We start from the raw sequence: 15,490 nt of genomic DNA, 5'->3' as shown, positions 1-15,490 counted from the left end.
GTTGTTTTAGTATTTCCCACTGCTTTACAGTGATGGTATTCATGCCAGATAAATGACTGAAGATTGTTTCAATCAGAGCCCTATGAAAGATTATATCCCTATCTATTACTGACCCTAGAAAGCATCCTGATATGTTGTGTAGAAGTAATCAGTTCAGATGATTTTTTATCTTCAGAGCATCTCATGCAATAATATCTTGCATGTACATTAAATAGACTGCTCCTCCATCAGTGGCAAAGTCTATTATTGTGATTGAACGCACACACAGTATTGTCTTATAGACCTGACTGGATTTTGGCATTAAACTCCAAGCAGTCTGTAAAGGCTTCTTCAGAAGGCTCATGACCATTAATAAAAAGCTTCATTGTCACATCTTTGTTCCTAGAAGATAGATTATTGGGATGAATACTTAACTGCATCTGTTGGCTCCCACCCCTGCCTAATAGCTGTATGCCTTCTCCATCAAACCCTGCCTGTAGGAACAAACAGCAAACCTCTATGTCAGCCAAATATAAGAGAATCAGTATGGGAAATAAAAAAAACTTTATTCCTTATTTATAGAGATGATGATGATGTATCCAGCTTTTACAGAGCATGTATACAAAAGGTGTATTTGTGTATGTACATATCTCATAGGTGGCAAACCATAAAAATGGTTTGCAGCACTGTTCATTCATGTGCAAATGACTCATGATCTGGATTTATTTGATGGGAACTCTCTTTAAGTATGACATTGTTTTCTCCTTGTTGCACTTGGAGCTCAAGGTCTCTACTGACAAAATAGTGACAGTTTCAGTTTGGAGGTGGTTTATTATTAGTTGCATAGAGGTTAAAACAAGGAGTTGGGCTTTGTTTCAACATTCTCTGTTGGGGGAAAGGGGCGGGCATGTTCCCTGAGTGGTCATGATTTGCTGCACAGCTCACAGTAAGAGCTGTACATAAAATGAAAAAAGGACCACAGATTATTTTTAAATTCACTTTGGGGATCTTCAAGGTGCCCAAAATCAAGCCTTTCTGTACATATGTTACCCTGTGGGGTCAGGCCAACTCTCAGGATCTCAATATTGCGCTGTTAGACAGGATGGTGTGACACAATTGCACGTATGCAAACACACAAATCAATTAGGTGCATACACACACACACTACCAGCTCAGGCACATACACATCCAAACCAGCCTAGGCGCATGCATACCTATCACCGATTCAAGCACTTACACTATACACCCCAAAAGTTAGACACAGATCACTAATTCGTATATCATGCACACAATGCCATATATAACACACACACTCACCAGTTCACACACATACAACCCACCTACACATACACACAGGTAAGTTCCTAACTTGGATGGTACAGTGTGTATGTGTGTGCTTGGGGTACTTGGGATATGGTTCAGGTGAGAGAGAGAGAGTTAAAGTGTAGGGAGTGAAAGTTGCTAGAACCAGGATTAGAACCAGTAGACTACAGAGAAGCTGGCTGAGGACCTGAGGCTTGGGTTTACTTAAGGTAGACCGGGGCTGGAAACTGAGGCAGACAGCTGAGATATTGGGGGGGCAGATAAGTGGTGGCAAGGAGGAGAGCCAGGAAAGAAACGGAGGCAGAACCCTGGTTGCTCAGGGGAAAAGGAAAAGGCAGTGGGGATAAGGCAGTGGCAAAGAAACAGGGAGGCAGAGAGGGGCTCAGGACAGGTGTTGGAGGTGGCAGAGAGCCAGAAGCAGGAGAGGGAGAAATGAGACAGAAGTTAGAGGGGTGAGGAGCCGAGATTGGGTGGAAGGGCTGGAGTCCAGGTAGGGAAGAGAAGCAGAGTCCAAGTCCTTGGTTGAAGAGGGGGTGGGGGGTGATAGCTACCTATCCAGGCTGGAAAGGGGTCCTTGTCCAGTAGGTGTTGTCCAGAGGGGGTCACCAGCAGGGCCTCTGGGTAGATAGGTGGTGTGGCATGGTGCTGGTCCAGATGGAGAGGGCGTCCCACTGGGTCTGTCTTCGCTGCCCCTTTTTATAGGGGCAGACCTTGTGTCACCTTAGTGACACGAGGCATGCCCAGGCAAGGGTCAGCCCCTGGCGTACTGAGCATGTGTGCTCCATGCAGGGATGTGCAGTTTCAGGTGTCTGTAATGGTGCGGTACAATGGTAGAGTTGCTGGTTCTGCAGGGTCTTTTGTCTTTCAAGTGCTAGGTTCTTGTCTCTGTTCCTGGGTGAGGTCCGTTGTTCCTGGATGAAACAATGTGAAGTGATGGCCCAGTCATTACAGGCCATTCAGTAGAGGCCTGCCACCATTGTATTTCAATCATTCCCAATCACTCTCATTCATCTGGAAACCAATTTACATGGGAGGGGTACGTGACTCATACAGCTGCAACACAGGGGATGATGCCCAGGCAGAGGACACAAGATGGAAACTTGACCTACAAAGTGGAAACTTGACATTACTTTGGTTCACTTACAAACATAGGCCTAAACCATACAATAGCCATATGAAACAATAAAAATCAATATGAAAATGATAATAATACAATATACAACAGTAAAAATCAATACAAACCTAATAATAATACAATATAAGACAGTGGATATCCAAAACCAAAAACTTGCTACCAAAATAAAAATGTTAAAGTTTATCCTAAGTCTGAGCTTGCTTATGCTTGTCTGTAGGGAATAGAGAGGGAGAGAAAGAAAAGCCAGAAATAATTGGGGAAGGGAAGAGAATGCATATCTATCATATATATATATGTGTGTGTGTGTGTGTGTGTGTGTGTGTGTGTGTGTGTGTGTATTGAAAGAGAAAAACTGGGGGGTTTGCTACACATAAAATACAAATATGGTAGAAATTTATCAATATATGCTGAAGATGGAGGGGCAAAGTGTGACTTATACAAGCTTGAGTGATCAAGCAAGGGCCTGGGCCTGTTTAGGGCCTTAAACACCCACTGACTTAATTCTTACATGTAATTCTTACATTGAAGGGCCCAGAAAACTGCAAGGGTACTTGGCTATGTGTTGCCAGAGTCCTTGTCACATTCAATCCTAGAGCATACTGAAGGCAGGGGCATGAACTACATAGGTAAAGGAATATGTATTAGGGCTGCATGGGAAAGTCCACAACCACTGACTAAGTGGACTTAGGGTAGGGGATCGAGTATGTGTGTATGTGTATGTGAAAAAGAAGGTATCACCAGCTAGTATGGATGTATCACAGGAAAAAAACTCTTCCGTGTTTGTCTGTGTGGCAGAGCACTGTTTGTGCCTGCCACTTTAAGGGCCCAGCCAAGCAGCCAGCAGGTACTTGATTGCGGTGGCCACTTTAGATCCCTGGTCGCCTATATAAACAGAGCAGTTTGCTGCTGACAGGCCAGGCAGCAACATCACCTAGCTGCAAGGCTTCATGTATCATCCTGGAGGTAGGGCAGGAGCTATAGGGGATGGTTCAGAGGCTCCTGGTCCTGGGCATGACCTAAAACTGCACCCTGCTGGGAGTGGGTGACCTGGTGGGGCTCCCAGTGGCACGAGAGCCCCCAGGAAATGCCAGGCCAGTTACCACCCCGGTGAAAGGTGAGTTAGGGTGCCTTAATAACCCCAGCTCCCACAACCGGGTGGGTTACCCCCTAGTAGAGGCCGGAAGGTAGACCCATGAGAGAAGATGGGGCTAGAGGCTCAGAGGCCTGACTTAGAGTACCCTCGACTGGTTAATGCTGGGGCCAGGACCAGAAGGGTCAAAAGGGCCAGGGACCCACTGTGAGGGACATCCAGAGGAGGGCCTGGGGTTCCGACTGTCCTTGGAGGCGAGGCCAGGGTCTGTGTGGCCAAAGGTCCCGGGGGAACCATGCCCGAGAGGGGAAATAGTTTCAGGGAGCTAGGCAGCCCTGAATGAGGGCGCGGTAGGCCACCTGAATGGAGGGATCTTAGAAGGGTCCTGATTGGAGAATTCTGGGGCCCAGTGTGGGGCCGGTGAGATCAACATCTGTGGATGCTATCTGCAAGGCTTGGGCTGCAGTGTAGGGGAGGAATGGAGCCGCAGATAGCGCCCCCTGGCATCGGGGAAAGAAATGGGCAGCCTCCCACCTAATTAACATCTTAATTGAATATCATCAAGGCATGGCAGACGAGAAGGCAGGTGGTTGGCCCAGAACATGCAGGCAGGGTGTTGGTAGATCGGCCCCAAGAAGACTCCCCTGTTACAGTCTGGAAGAGTCAGGGAAATCCCAGTAGCAAATTTTGCTCTGGCAGTGCAAATTAGCAGCACCGCACAGGGTTTAACATGCAATGCGTGCAGTTTGTGGTGCCACAAAGGTTTGTGGCAGCACAAACAGCATGTGTATGTCTGGATCCAGTTAAGGTGTCCTGCATTAATTTTTACTATACAGTGGTCTCTGTGACTGTATCCACATGAGCGTGCACATGTATTTCGCAGTGCCTCAAAGGCTTATGAGGTGATACAAAACAGACACTGCGAAGGTAATTTGTTTTTCTGCACTGCATATTTACAGCATGGAGCCAAACTTAGTCACTGGGAAATCCTGGTATCAAAAAAAAAGCACATAGAAAAATAGCAGGGCAGTGCATGTGGTAGCACTGTGCGCAGCCCAAAACCAGAGCCTGACTGGCCAAAGTCCCGCTCTGGCTGCTGGCCAGGTTCCACACGCCCAGATCACCACTACTAGAGCCCTGGGAGGCCCTGCTCATGGGAATGTGGCCTGTTGGTGTAAACCAGTACCCGGTGTTTTGCAAGATCAACCAGGTAGCAGAAATGTAAGGTGTTTACTATCACCCATCCACAGCTGAGGGGTAGGGGTTTCAGGAGCCAGTGCAGGTAATGTGTAGCTGCTCCTCCTCGGGGTGGGTGATTCTTGTATGTACTTTATGCTCCTATACATATGCAGGGAGCCGGCTCCAACACACTGGAAATCCAAATTCAAAGCACCCCACTGCCATTTTTTAGCACAGCAGACACTTGGGCGATTTTAATTAGCGTGGCTCACTAATTAAAGACCCCGATCCCACATCTCCTGGAGCACATGTAAAAATACCCTATATGATTGATAATGTTTTCAAACTGCTTCAGGTTCCACATGGACAGAAGGCACTACATAATTTTGACTATTTTTACTGCGTTAACTACGGCTGGCTGGAGAGCAACGATTTTGTTTTGTGACAGCTTTTGCAGCTTATAAATTTCACATTGGAAAGAGATCAAAACCTCTCAATGTTTTTGTGAAATAGAATTACTCAAACAGTCATTTTTTTGGATCCAAAGGTTCATTTTCTTTATTTGAGCATCTTAAGAGAATCCATCCTTGATTTTATATATCTTTCAATTGAAAACATAATTGAACTCAGTATGTCCCCTTGAAATCTTTCAGTTTTGAGAAAACAGCATATTTTATGTTTCATGTAAAAAGATCAAACCAACATCAGTATTACCCTCCTGAACTTTCACAAGCAGCAGGAAATAACCTTGACCATTATTAGGTTCTACCCATGAATATGTGAACTTTATGTATTTCAATATGGTTAGTAATTTTTTTAAACATATTGGCTAGTGATGGGATTAGTGGGCCCCTGGTTTGGTTTTTGTTTTGGAAAGATTTATCAAAAAGAACTGTGCTGTGCCAGTTTGAAACTGAGCTATGTCCACTACTTTGTTTCTTCAGGCAGCCATATGACACTTTCTGCAATGTCTGTGGTAACCAGACCAAACTGTTCTTTAAAAGTCAGTGGGGAACCCCCCTGCAAATTCATAAATAATCCAACATGTTAAATACATGCTGCAGAAATGGGATTTAAAAATGATTCTTGGTATATCTAGGATTCAGCTAGATGATAATCTCTCTGGAAGACTAACTTGTCAAGGAAGGGATGAAGGAGAACAGCGATAAAGATCTCAAAGGGAATGTCTACATGTGAATAATAATGCAACACAATAAACTCCAGCGCAGTTTGCAGTGGTGTTTACTGCTCCTGGGTGCAGTGTTTACATGTGCACCCAAGACCGCCACATGCACATGTTTTGCTGGGACAGATCATCCCTGGATAGCAAAGGGCCTGGGGGGAGGGAGGGGTGGGGAAGGAGAGTCAGCCTGCGCGTCTGGGGCTGCTCTGACCCGGCTCAGTGTGCTATGGAGGGTCTGGCTGGGGCATGAGGATGCCAGCAGGCAGCCCCTGCACTGAAGCATGCTCATGCCTCAGCCAGTCCCGGTCACCATCTACATGTGCATTGCAGTTGCACTGGAGTAAATAACTCTGCTGTAGGATAGTACTTGTATTGGACAGTACTAACCTATGGTGGAGTGAATTAGTTTACTCTGGCCTATTAGCTCTGCATGTGTAGAGAGAGATGTTCTACTGTGGAGCTAATTAGGCAAGTGCAATAAATGTCTCATGAAGATGCCCAAAAGATCTTTTAATACTGGGAGATTCCAACATACAGAAGGGAAATTAGGCTGAATTAGAATTGAACAGTATCAATCCCCTCATCTCTCACCTTCCTAGTGATATTTCAGGAGGTGCTTCTACCCTCCCTGTATTGGGCTCAATCTCCTGGCTTTTCTTTCTATACCTGGCTCTACCGCCTGGTGTTGCCTCCTGGCACTGGGTCCTGTCTCCTGGTGTTGCCTCCTGGCACTGAGTCCTGTCTCCCGGCAGAGCCTCCTAGCACCAGGTCATGCCTCCTGGCTTTGCCTTCCTGTACCAGGCTTGATCTCCTGGTTCTTCCTTCGTGGCCACGCGTGGCTGCTTCTTTTTTTATATTTCCAGCGTAGCGCGGCTCCCTGACATCTGCCATGCACCCCTGGAACTGGAAGGAGCATGAGCTTACAAATCAACACTTCAGTGCCATACACCACTCTGCTGCTGACTGCAGCATACCTGCAGGTAAATCTAACAGGCAGTCGGCCAGTTCCAGAGCAGGTTCAGTTGAACTGTGGCTATCATCTGTAGTTTCAACACGGCAACCTGGCATCTCGCCGTCACAGGGCCCATCTCTCATTTCAGCAAAGCATCTTATAGGATATTATTTTTCAAGCTGGTATGTGCATTGCATTCTGACTAGCTTGTTATTACTGGGTAGCTTTCAGGAAAACAATGTGTGTTGGTACCATATGAATTGGGAGGGGCAGATAGCAATTTTTACTGTATTTTTTCAAATGACTATCAAAGCACTTTGAAAAACAGACTTATAGTATTGACTTATACCAGGCAGCTGGAGTCATAGATCTCCACCTTGTGGCTTGGTGGGATAATTTCCCTGTTTCTATACCAGAGATGAAGAATGGTTTTCTGGAAATTTTCTGATAAAGGAAAAATTAAGTTATTTATATTTTTAAATGATTATTTACAGCCCCAAAACATTCTTCTTTACTCACTTTCTTCTTTTTTTAAGACAAATGAAGATAAAAATGCCTAAATTCAAAACACATGTTCAGATTTCTAAATGAGATAGAGCCAACTGAAATTCTGGTTTCAAACAGCCTTCAAGATTACAGATCTAAATTTATAACCTGGATGTATGATGTACAAGATCAGTAGATTCAAACAAATCTTGATTTTGTTAAAGCTTGACCTTAATTTCTACCAGTTTCTATTTATGTAATAAAAATTAAAAATCACGTGCAGTGTTGTGGATTCCACACCCAATGGTACTATTATTTGTCCACTGTGTTTTCTCTCAAGCTGTTGCTCATGGATCACTCAGTGAAACAAAGGGAAATTACTATGGTGCAACAATGAAATAATCTACACAGAAAATGTTCTCAAATGTACATATATAAATGCTTGTATGTGGTTGTATGGTTGAGTTGTCAGACACTGAAGTGAGAGATACTAGTAGTTCTGCCTGGAGGGTTATTTCAGTGAAATTTAATGCAATTGAAATATGCTGTTTCATTGAAATGTATTATTTCAACGAAGTTGAGAGGCCCTCACTCACAAACCCAACAGACTGATGGCTAGAAGAATGAAATGGGATGTGAGAGACCATGTGTTGAAGGCTCTGCTCTGCCTGATTTAGGCCCTACTTCCAAACAAAAAACCTCAGGTTTCAGTCTGAAAATTGTCTTTTTGCTATAGCACCACTTTTACAAGAATGATTGAAAGATTTTGGTTTTATTCCAGTTAAAAACAAAATAAAATTTTGAAATCATGAATGTTTCTATGGGATTGCTGTGCTCCAATGATCTCTAATATGAAACCTTCAGACAGATTAAATGTGCATGTAACAACTTCATGTTTAACAAAAAGTTGGTCACCAGTAACAAGTTCTCAGTCCTATCAGCATGGTCTGCATAATTTTTCAAGTATCTGGTAGAAATAACATACTTTTTTTCTTACAACATATTGCTTGTTTTAGTTGCCTGAAGTTAGTGCTTTACTTCTTTTCAAATACAAAAATCTGTCCGTCTTCTTTTTTATTCTCAGAATCGCTCTCTATACATCTTTTCATTGGACCTTGACAGTGATTTTCAAAATAGTTATTTGGTCTTGGAGAAGAAATCGTGAACATCTCCAACCTTTTTTATTTTTTTCAAATGTTCTTCTCCTATTTTGATAAGTGTAGTATCTCAATAGTCAGTCCTAGTCCAAGATAATAAATGCTACTGGCGAAACTTCTTTATTACAAGTCCTACTTCATGAATGGATGGTATTTCTTTAACTTGATCGCTCTGAAATTGGATTTTTTTTTCTTTGGGCTAATAGGTAAGCAATATTACTAGTTTCAACAAACCTTATATTGGTGATCCTTTTAAGAGTGCCACATGGTGACACATCATGTTACCACTGTTAGATGGACAAACATGATTCACAAGATAAACCTAAGAGTTTTTAAATAGAAATCCATAGTGTCAAAAAGACCTGCTGTAGTATTTGTGAGTTCTTTGCAACAGAAGTGCTTGATTATTTTTCTGTCATCAAAAAAAGAGTTTATCAAGGAGCACCTTAAGTCTACAAAGATTAAAGACCACTGCCTTAAGCATTTTGTATGTTTACTAATACAATGGAAAGGGTGGGCAGGTTGCTGTTGGTTTTAAATTTCTTATGTAATTGAATCATAGAGAAGTAGGGCTGGAAGGGACCTCCAGAGGTCATTTAGTCTGATCCTCTGCCTGAGACAGGATCACCCCTATCCAAATCAACCTACACAAATCCATTGTCTAATCCATTAGCAAAATGATACAATCAACCCTGACAAAACCACAGGAAATAACACCCTAACTTGCTACTGGTAAACCAGGAAGACTATGGCAGCCAGTATCCCACTGCTATAAGGTTGTTAAAAAAATGCTTGAGAGATCCAAGGAAGAGGCCCATGTGCCCCACTACAGAGGAAGGCACTCCCCACCCCCCGCCATCCCTCTCCCCTCCCCCATTCTGTACCAATCTGGCCATGGGGTAGAATTCCTTCCTGACCCCGAATATGATGATTGGTCTGACCCTGAGGAGCAAAAACCCTGACACGCAGCCAGTCTGGGACCCTTGCTGCACATAGTGTATGGGCACCCTGTATGCACTGCACATCCCACATATCAGACCCTGTCCATATTGCCCATCCAGGTCAGTTTAGACCTAGGGCCAGCACCAAGGGCCAGATAACAGGGTCCCGTTGACTGGATCCAGGCCACAGTCCTTATGTTTGACACCCCTGGTGTAAAGTGCACAGCACCAATCATTGCATGTACATTCATTTACCTACTTGGAGCTGAACAAACATGTGGCAACTCGTTCCATTCTCTGGAAAAAGCTCCTCTAACTGGAAACCTCCAGATTTAAGTCCCAGCAGGAGCATTGGAACATCCCAGTCACTATTCCCAGTCCTGGCTGCAGCCAACACCCAAAGTTCTGAGTCAGTTTTCCTTTCATATCATAGAATTTCATGGGGCTTTTCCACGTCTTGCTTACCATTGATTATTCACATTTGAGAGGCATTTTTGTTTTACCTTCTGTTGCAAAGCTGTGGATATCGGGCCTGATCCCAATCCTAGTGAAATTAATAAAAAGTCTCTTCTTTCAGTGCACAGCCAGTTCCCTGTAGTACAGTTTTACATGGTTATGACTGGTTTGGGTAGGTTTCTGTCTAACATAGTGTGGGATTTGAAAACTCATGTGTCTGTATGGGTAAAGGCTTTATCATAGAAGGATGCATGAACATGAGAATATTAATAAAACCTTCTATAAATAAAATTTAAAAGTATTTCATATATGCTACACAATATGTAAACATTCATGTAATGAAATGGTCCAACTGTAATATTTTGGACAAAAGAATTCCATGGCCATTGATGTTTTAAAACAGAATACCTAAAATGATTAGATTATTGTTGTGAAGAAAGTGAGATGCTTCCAGGCCTTAAAGATGGGTTTTCATTTGACTTGGGTTTTCTTGTGTATCTTGGAATTAAAGCTTGTTATCCTAACAAAGGATTTGTCTTGTATCTTCTGAATGAGAGGGAACTGTATCTAGTCCCTTACACACACAAACCTACCACTGAGGAAACCACATGGCATCTCCATTTGAGTTTTAGGTTTGTGAGATATAAGGATCAAGCCCTACTATAGTATCGGTTTAGCTTACAGCAGCCTAAGCAGGACCTGGTCACTTAATTTGTTTCGTACAGAAAGAAAGCAATGGCAGAATTTATAGCCTGACATTAACAACCATTTTTTCACATCACTTAACCAAAATAATTCTTTAAGACTACTGATCTATAACAATAAGCAGTAATAAGGAGGTAGCAAGATTCCTGGAGGTGTGGGATTTTCCCAGCCAGGCAGCATATTTAGAAAAGTGAAGACAGAATATTTAACACAGAAAACTTAACAGTTCTATAATAAGCCAACAGAACTGCATATTGAATGTGTTAGCAAGGACTGGATTAAAGTCTGTGATCTCACCACTATCCACATCTAAGTGAAATTTTAATTAACCCTTTTTAACTACATTTTTAGGGGGGAAAATGCTCTGGACAATATTAGTTAGAATCAGTTTTTGGTATGCAGTGAAAGGACATACTTTTAACTATATTCCTTTAATCTACCAGTGTCACTGATATTTTCTGTCCTTCTGCACCATTATTTCTTTCTATTGAAGACTGAAATGCATTTTCCTGATGCGACATGGCAAAGCCTCAAAGTATGCTCCATTGCCAAGTGTGTGGAGTGGCATAGGGCAGTAGCAGATATGAAGTCAGAGACCTGTACATTGTAAACGTCTGAGGCAGTATCAGAGGCAATGGAATGATCAGAACAAGGGAATAGCTCCTTTTTTGATATATGTGTGAATGTGTTAAATCTGCATGTGTAAATCTAAAGTTATTTTCTGTTGAATATACTAATGCCAATACTTGTATAATTTTACATTATGTTTACAGTATATTCTGTCTGTGGTAGCAATCTTTCCCACACTTGTGGCTGCAGTCATTTATTTATGAAGGTTCTGGGACAAGCATAAGTCTGCTTATCTTAAATAGCTTGGGTCCAACTTTGCATGTCTTTCATACTCAGCTCACAGGAGACACAAAATCAGGCCGTCTCCAGCTGCATCATGTAATGTAGTATGCACACTTGCTAACAGAGCTTTGTCTAGTTCTGCTTTTTACCCTTTGTTAAGTTCTAGCCTAAACAGAAGTTACAGATTTCATGCAGAAGTTTTTGGATGAGGTTCTATGGCCTATGTTATGTGGCAATTTAGACTTGACCTGGAATAGTTCTGACAGAGGAGAACCTTCTTTGAACAGGGGTTTGGACTAGATAATATCTCAAGATCCTTTCCAGACCTATTTTTCTGTGATTCACAATGGACAATTCAAGCCTTAAAATTCATGTTTGTTGATTCAAGACCATCAAGTCATGTTTAGGGCTATTAAATCTGGAGAAGACTGAGGGGGATTGGTGGCAGTCTTCAAACACCTGAAATATGTTTATATGGAGGATGGTGACAGACTGTTCTCTGTGATCACAGGACACAGAACAAAGAGAAATTATCTCAAAATGCAACAAGGGAGATTTAGGTTGGATATTAGGAAGGATTTTTTTCACTATGAGGATAGTTAAGCCTTGGGACAGGCTACTTAGAAAAGTTGTGGAATATCCATGCTTGGAAATTTTTAAGAGCATGTTAGACAGATGATTGTCTAGGACAGTTAAGACAGGGATGAGCCTGCCCTGAGCTGGGGATAGACTAAATAACCTCTTGAGGTTACCCAGCCCTACTTTTCCATGATTGCTATGTCTTATCACTTGTATTATACCCTTCCATACTGAGAGTAAGCATATGCTTTCTTTCATTAGTTTACTATGTTCTTTCCTGTTGATTGGCAAAGTGTCTGGGAAAGAGCACTTTGTGTGTTTCCATTATAACCATCTGTCCTCAAATTATGAAAAGGTTGTATGCACTAAACAACTCAATCCTTAGAGATTTACATAAAAAGGCATGGGCAGCCACAGAGCTGGGGCAGTCACAGAGCTAAAATACACCACAGGGATCAGAGTAATTATGAAATCAGAAATAATAATCATCTATTGGTTTTCTCCAAGGTAAAGTGCTCTAGCTTTTACAGAACAATTAAAAAAATACAATATGCAATAAAAGCACCCAGCCATCATTGAAATGAGCTCCTTGAGCACCAGAGTATCTATAAAGCAAAGTAGTCTTAATACATTTTTAAATCAAGAATCATAATTAAAATACTGTATTTGCTATAGAGAATAGGCAGTTTTGTCTCATTTAAATAACTTTCCCATCTCTTTTCTCTCTGATTAGCCAATAAGAGGGTAGAGGGTCATTCTGGCCTAATGCCTCATGAGATCAAAATGGTTTAGAACCCCTTATTTTAATTTCTGTGTCTTGTTGGATGAAGCATCCAAAGGCCACAATTTAAGTGGACTCTAATTAGAATGACACAGATGGGAAATTCAGTTTATTTATTGTAATTACTGAACTAGTGAGTCGCACATATTTCCAGGAAGAAGGTAATATTTCAACATGACACTGGTGAAGGGTCTTATTTAACATCATCTCTAATTGGACTGTCATAGTCCGGATGGACAGAAAAGATAACGTTAGCTGCTAAATGAACCTTTACTTTAAAGAAAAATGTGTAGTTTTCTTCCACTTTTACTTCAACTATATAACCACTCTGAATAACTGAGTTAAATGTGCTCCTTTTTCTTCCTAACCCTAACAATCTTTTCCCAGAAAACATCTTCATGTATGTGATCCTCATTTTAAAAGGGCGGTACTCTTGTCAATAATTTTTGGCTCCATAAACAATACCCATGTCTGTCGTGCTAAGTGGGGGATAAACTAGGACGATAACCACATGATGTTGTTATTTTGAAAGATGTAGATTCTCAAAGCTGGACTGAATAATAAAAATAATTCAAGAGTGCTCTGGGAGCGGCATCCATGACTGAGAGCAGAAGTAGTCTTAGGGTGCTCTGAATGGCTGGGTACCTAGTCCAGCTAATACAATTCTGTTGTCTCTAAACAAGAATGAAAGGCAAGTCCAAAATCTGTGAGCTGCCATGACCAAACTAGAAAATATTGCAACAAGAGGAATATTAAGATTTTTTTTTTTGTGCACAAAAGGTCAAACTTTTGTGTGCAAGAATTTTGGCAACATTTCACTGTTTTGGAAAGAAAAAAAATGAGGAATCATTTTGTGCCAAAATTGTATCCTTTTTAAACTGGCATTGGGGTTGATCAAAATTTCCAACATTTTGATTTTTGAAAAATAGGAAAATTTCAAATACAAAATAGTTAATTTAATACAAAAGTATTTACTTATGCAAAATTTTTATTTGTGGTGATGCTTTCTGTTTCTAGCTGTTGGCATTTGTTACTTTTTAAAAATTATTTGTCTAACTCAGTCCTCTACCACCAGTAAGGAATTAATAACAAAGATCAGATTGATTATTATCAGGCAGAGTGAGAGCAGAAATGGTTTATGATGACTGCCTTCTAAACTTGATATTTGATATTCAAAAAGGGATCTAGAAAAACTTTTAAACTCTGAGTATGTACACTTCCTAAGATTGAAGCTCAATTTGGTGGAAAGCAAAAGTCCTATTATTTTACCCTCTCATAAAAATATCTACAACATATTATATTATATTATGTGGCTGTCTGATTGGAAGTGAATATGGGGTTGACATTTTATACATGTGTCCTCAATAATTCTTCCCCATTTTCCCCCTTTGTTTTGTGTTTCCATAGGTGAGTAACTTGAAACTTTGAAGCATGCTTCTTGAGTTCCCTGGGAAATATGGGAATAAAAGGCTCCCAACCATCCCTTAACCACCATAAGCTAGGCAGGCAAAAGTGAACATTCTGAGGTCAAACTAATGGATCGGAAGGTAGACTTTTCTTGTTATGTATACATGGATTATGGACTTGCTATCACACTGGCAGAAGTCACCAGGTGGTGATGTTATACACAGTCGTCCAAGATTTTTTTTCTGTAGTGTATAAGCAAGCATGCAGTCTTGAGAAGACATGCTGTGTTAATTTTAGTTATGTAAGTTTCTTTATAGAGGCAGCAATCCTTAGAGAAAGAGCTATGCAAGCAACAAGCTCCCTGCCTTCATCTCTGATTAGAGCTAGCTCTTGAGGTAAAGTTACTTTCTAGCAAGTGAGTTTTATTAGGCTGAGACCCCTGAAAGAAGTGCTGCTCTGCATGCAGTTTGACTGCTTCTTTTCCAGGACATGCAGGTCTATGAATCAGACAAGCTGCACTTAAGTGATGTAGAAGCTGAGGATATTCTGATTTCTCCTTGGCTGGGAAGCTGACTCAGAAAAAGATTTGCAGTTACTTGGTAATATTGGAGCTTGTACAAGATACTGTTGTTGGAAGAGGTAAGAATACAATTGTATTAGGCTGGGTAAAATTCAGACTTTTTTTTCAAAAGTTATTAGCCCAAGTTGACTTCTTATAAATAAATTTAAAAAATCATTTTGTATTGCTCTCCTGCTATTTTGTAATGATATGAATAATCTGAAGGATGCTGTGTCTCTGATTTGGTAAGATCACATTTTTTAAATCTAATTTACTCATTTTTAAACACTCTTTTGTCTCTAAACGTAAGACATAATTCACTGATAGGTTGAATCACAGCAGAATTTTACCAGACCACCCTGAAAACTGGTAGCTCAATTCTCAAGTGCATAGAGCTCTCTCCTGCTTGAAACCAGATGTTTCTAGAAAGTACCCAGAGTAAGTAATCTGGTCCAGGTTTTATTCATAATGACCTCAGACTTGGATTTTTTTTTAAAGTCTTAAGTTTCCCCCAAAGTGCAGTGTGATACACTCAGAAGGTGCATGGATGATGCACTGAGCAGTGCTCTTGTGGGTCCAAACTACACCATTCATTAACACAACCAGGCATATTGAATTGCTGCACATCTGAAGACACAGAGGAGCACCATATGTTGGAGCAGTAAAGAGTATTATTGCTCAGAATGCTGCTCCTGAGCCTTTTTGATCCTTGCTACCCAAGACGGT

Source organism: Alligator sinensis, unplaced genomic scaffold (assembly GCF_000455745.1).
Source record: "Alligator sinensis unplaced genomic scaffold, ASM45574v1 scaffold596_1, whole genome shotgun sequence".
NCBI classification, from domain to species: Eukaryota; Metazoa; Chordata; order Crocodylia; family Alligatoridae; genus Alligator; species Alligator sinensis.
This window is presented reverse-complemented; position numbering follows the sequence as displayed.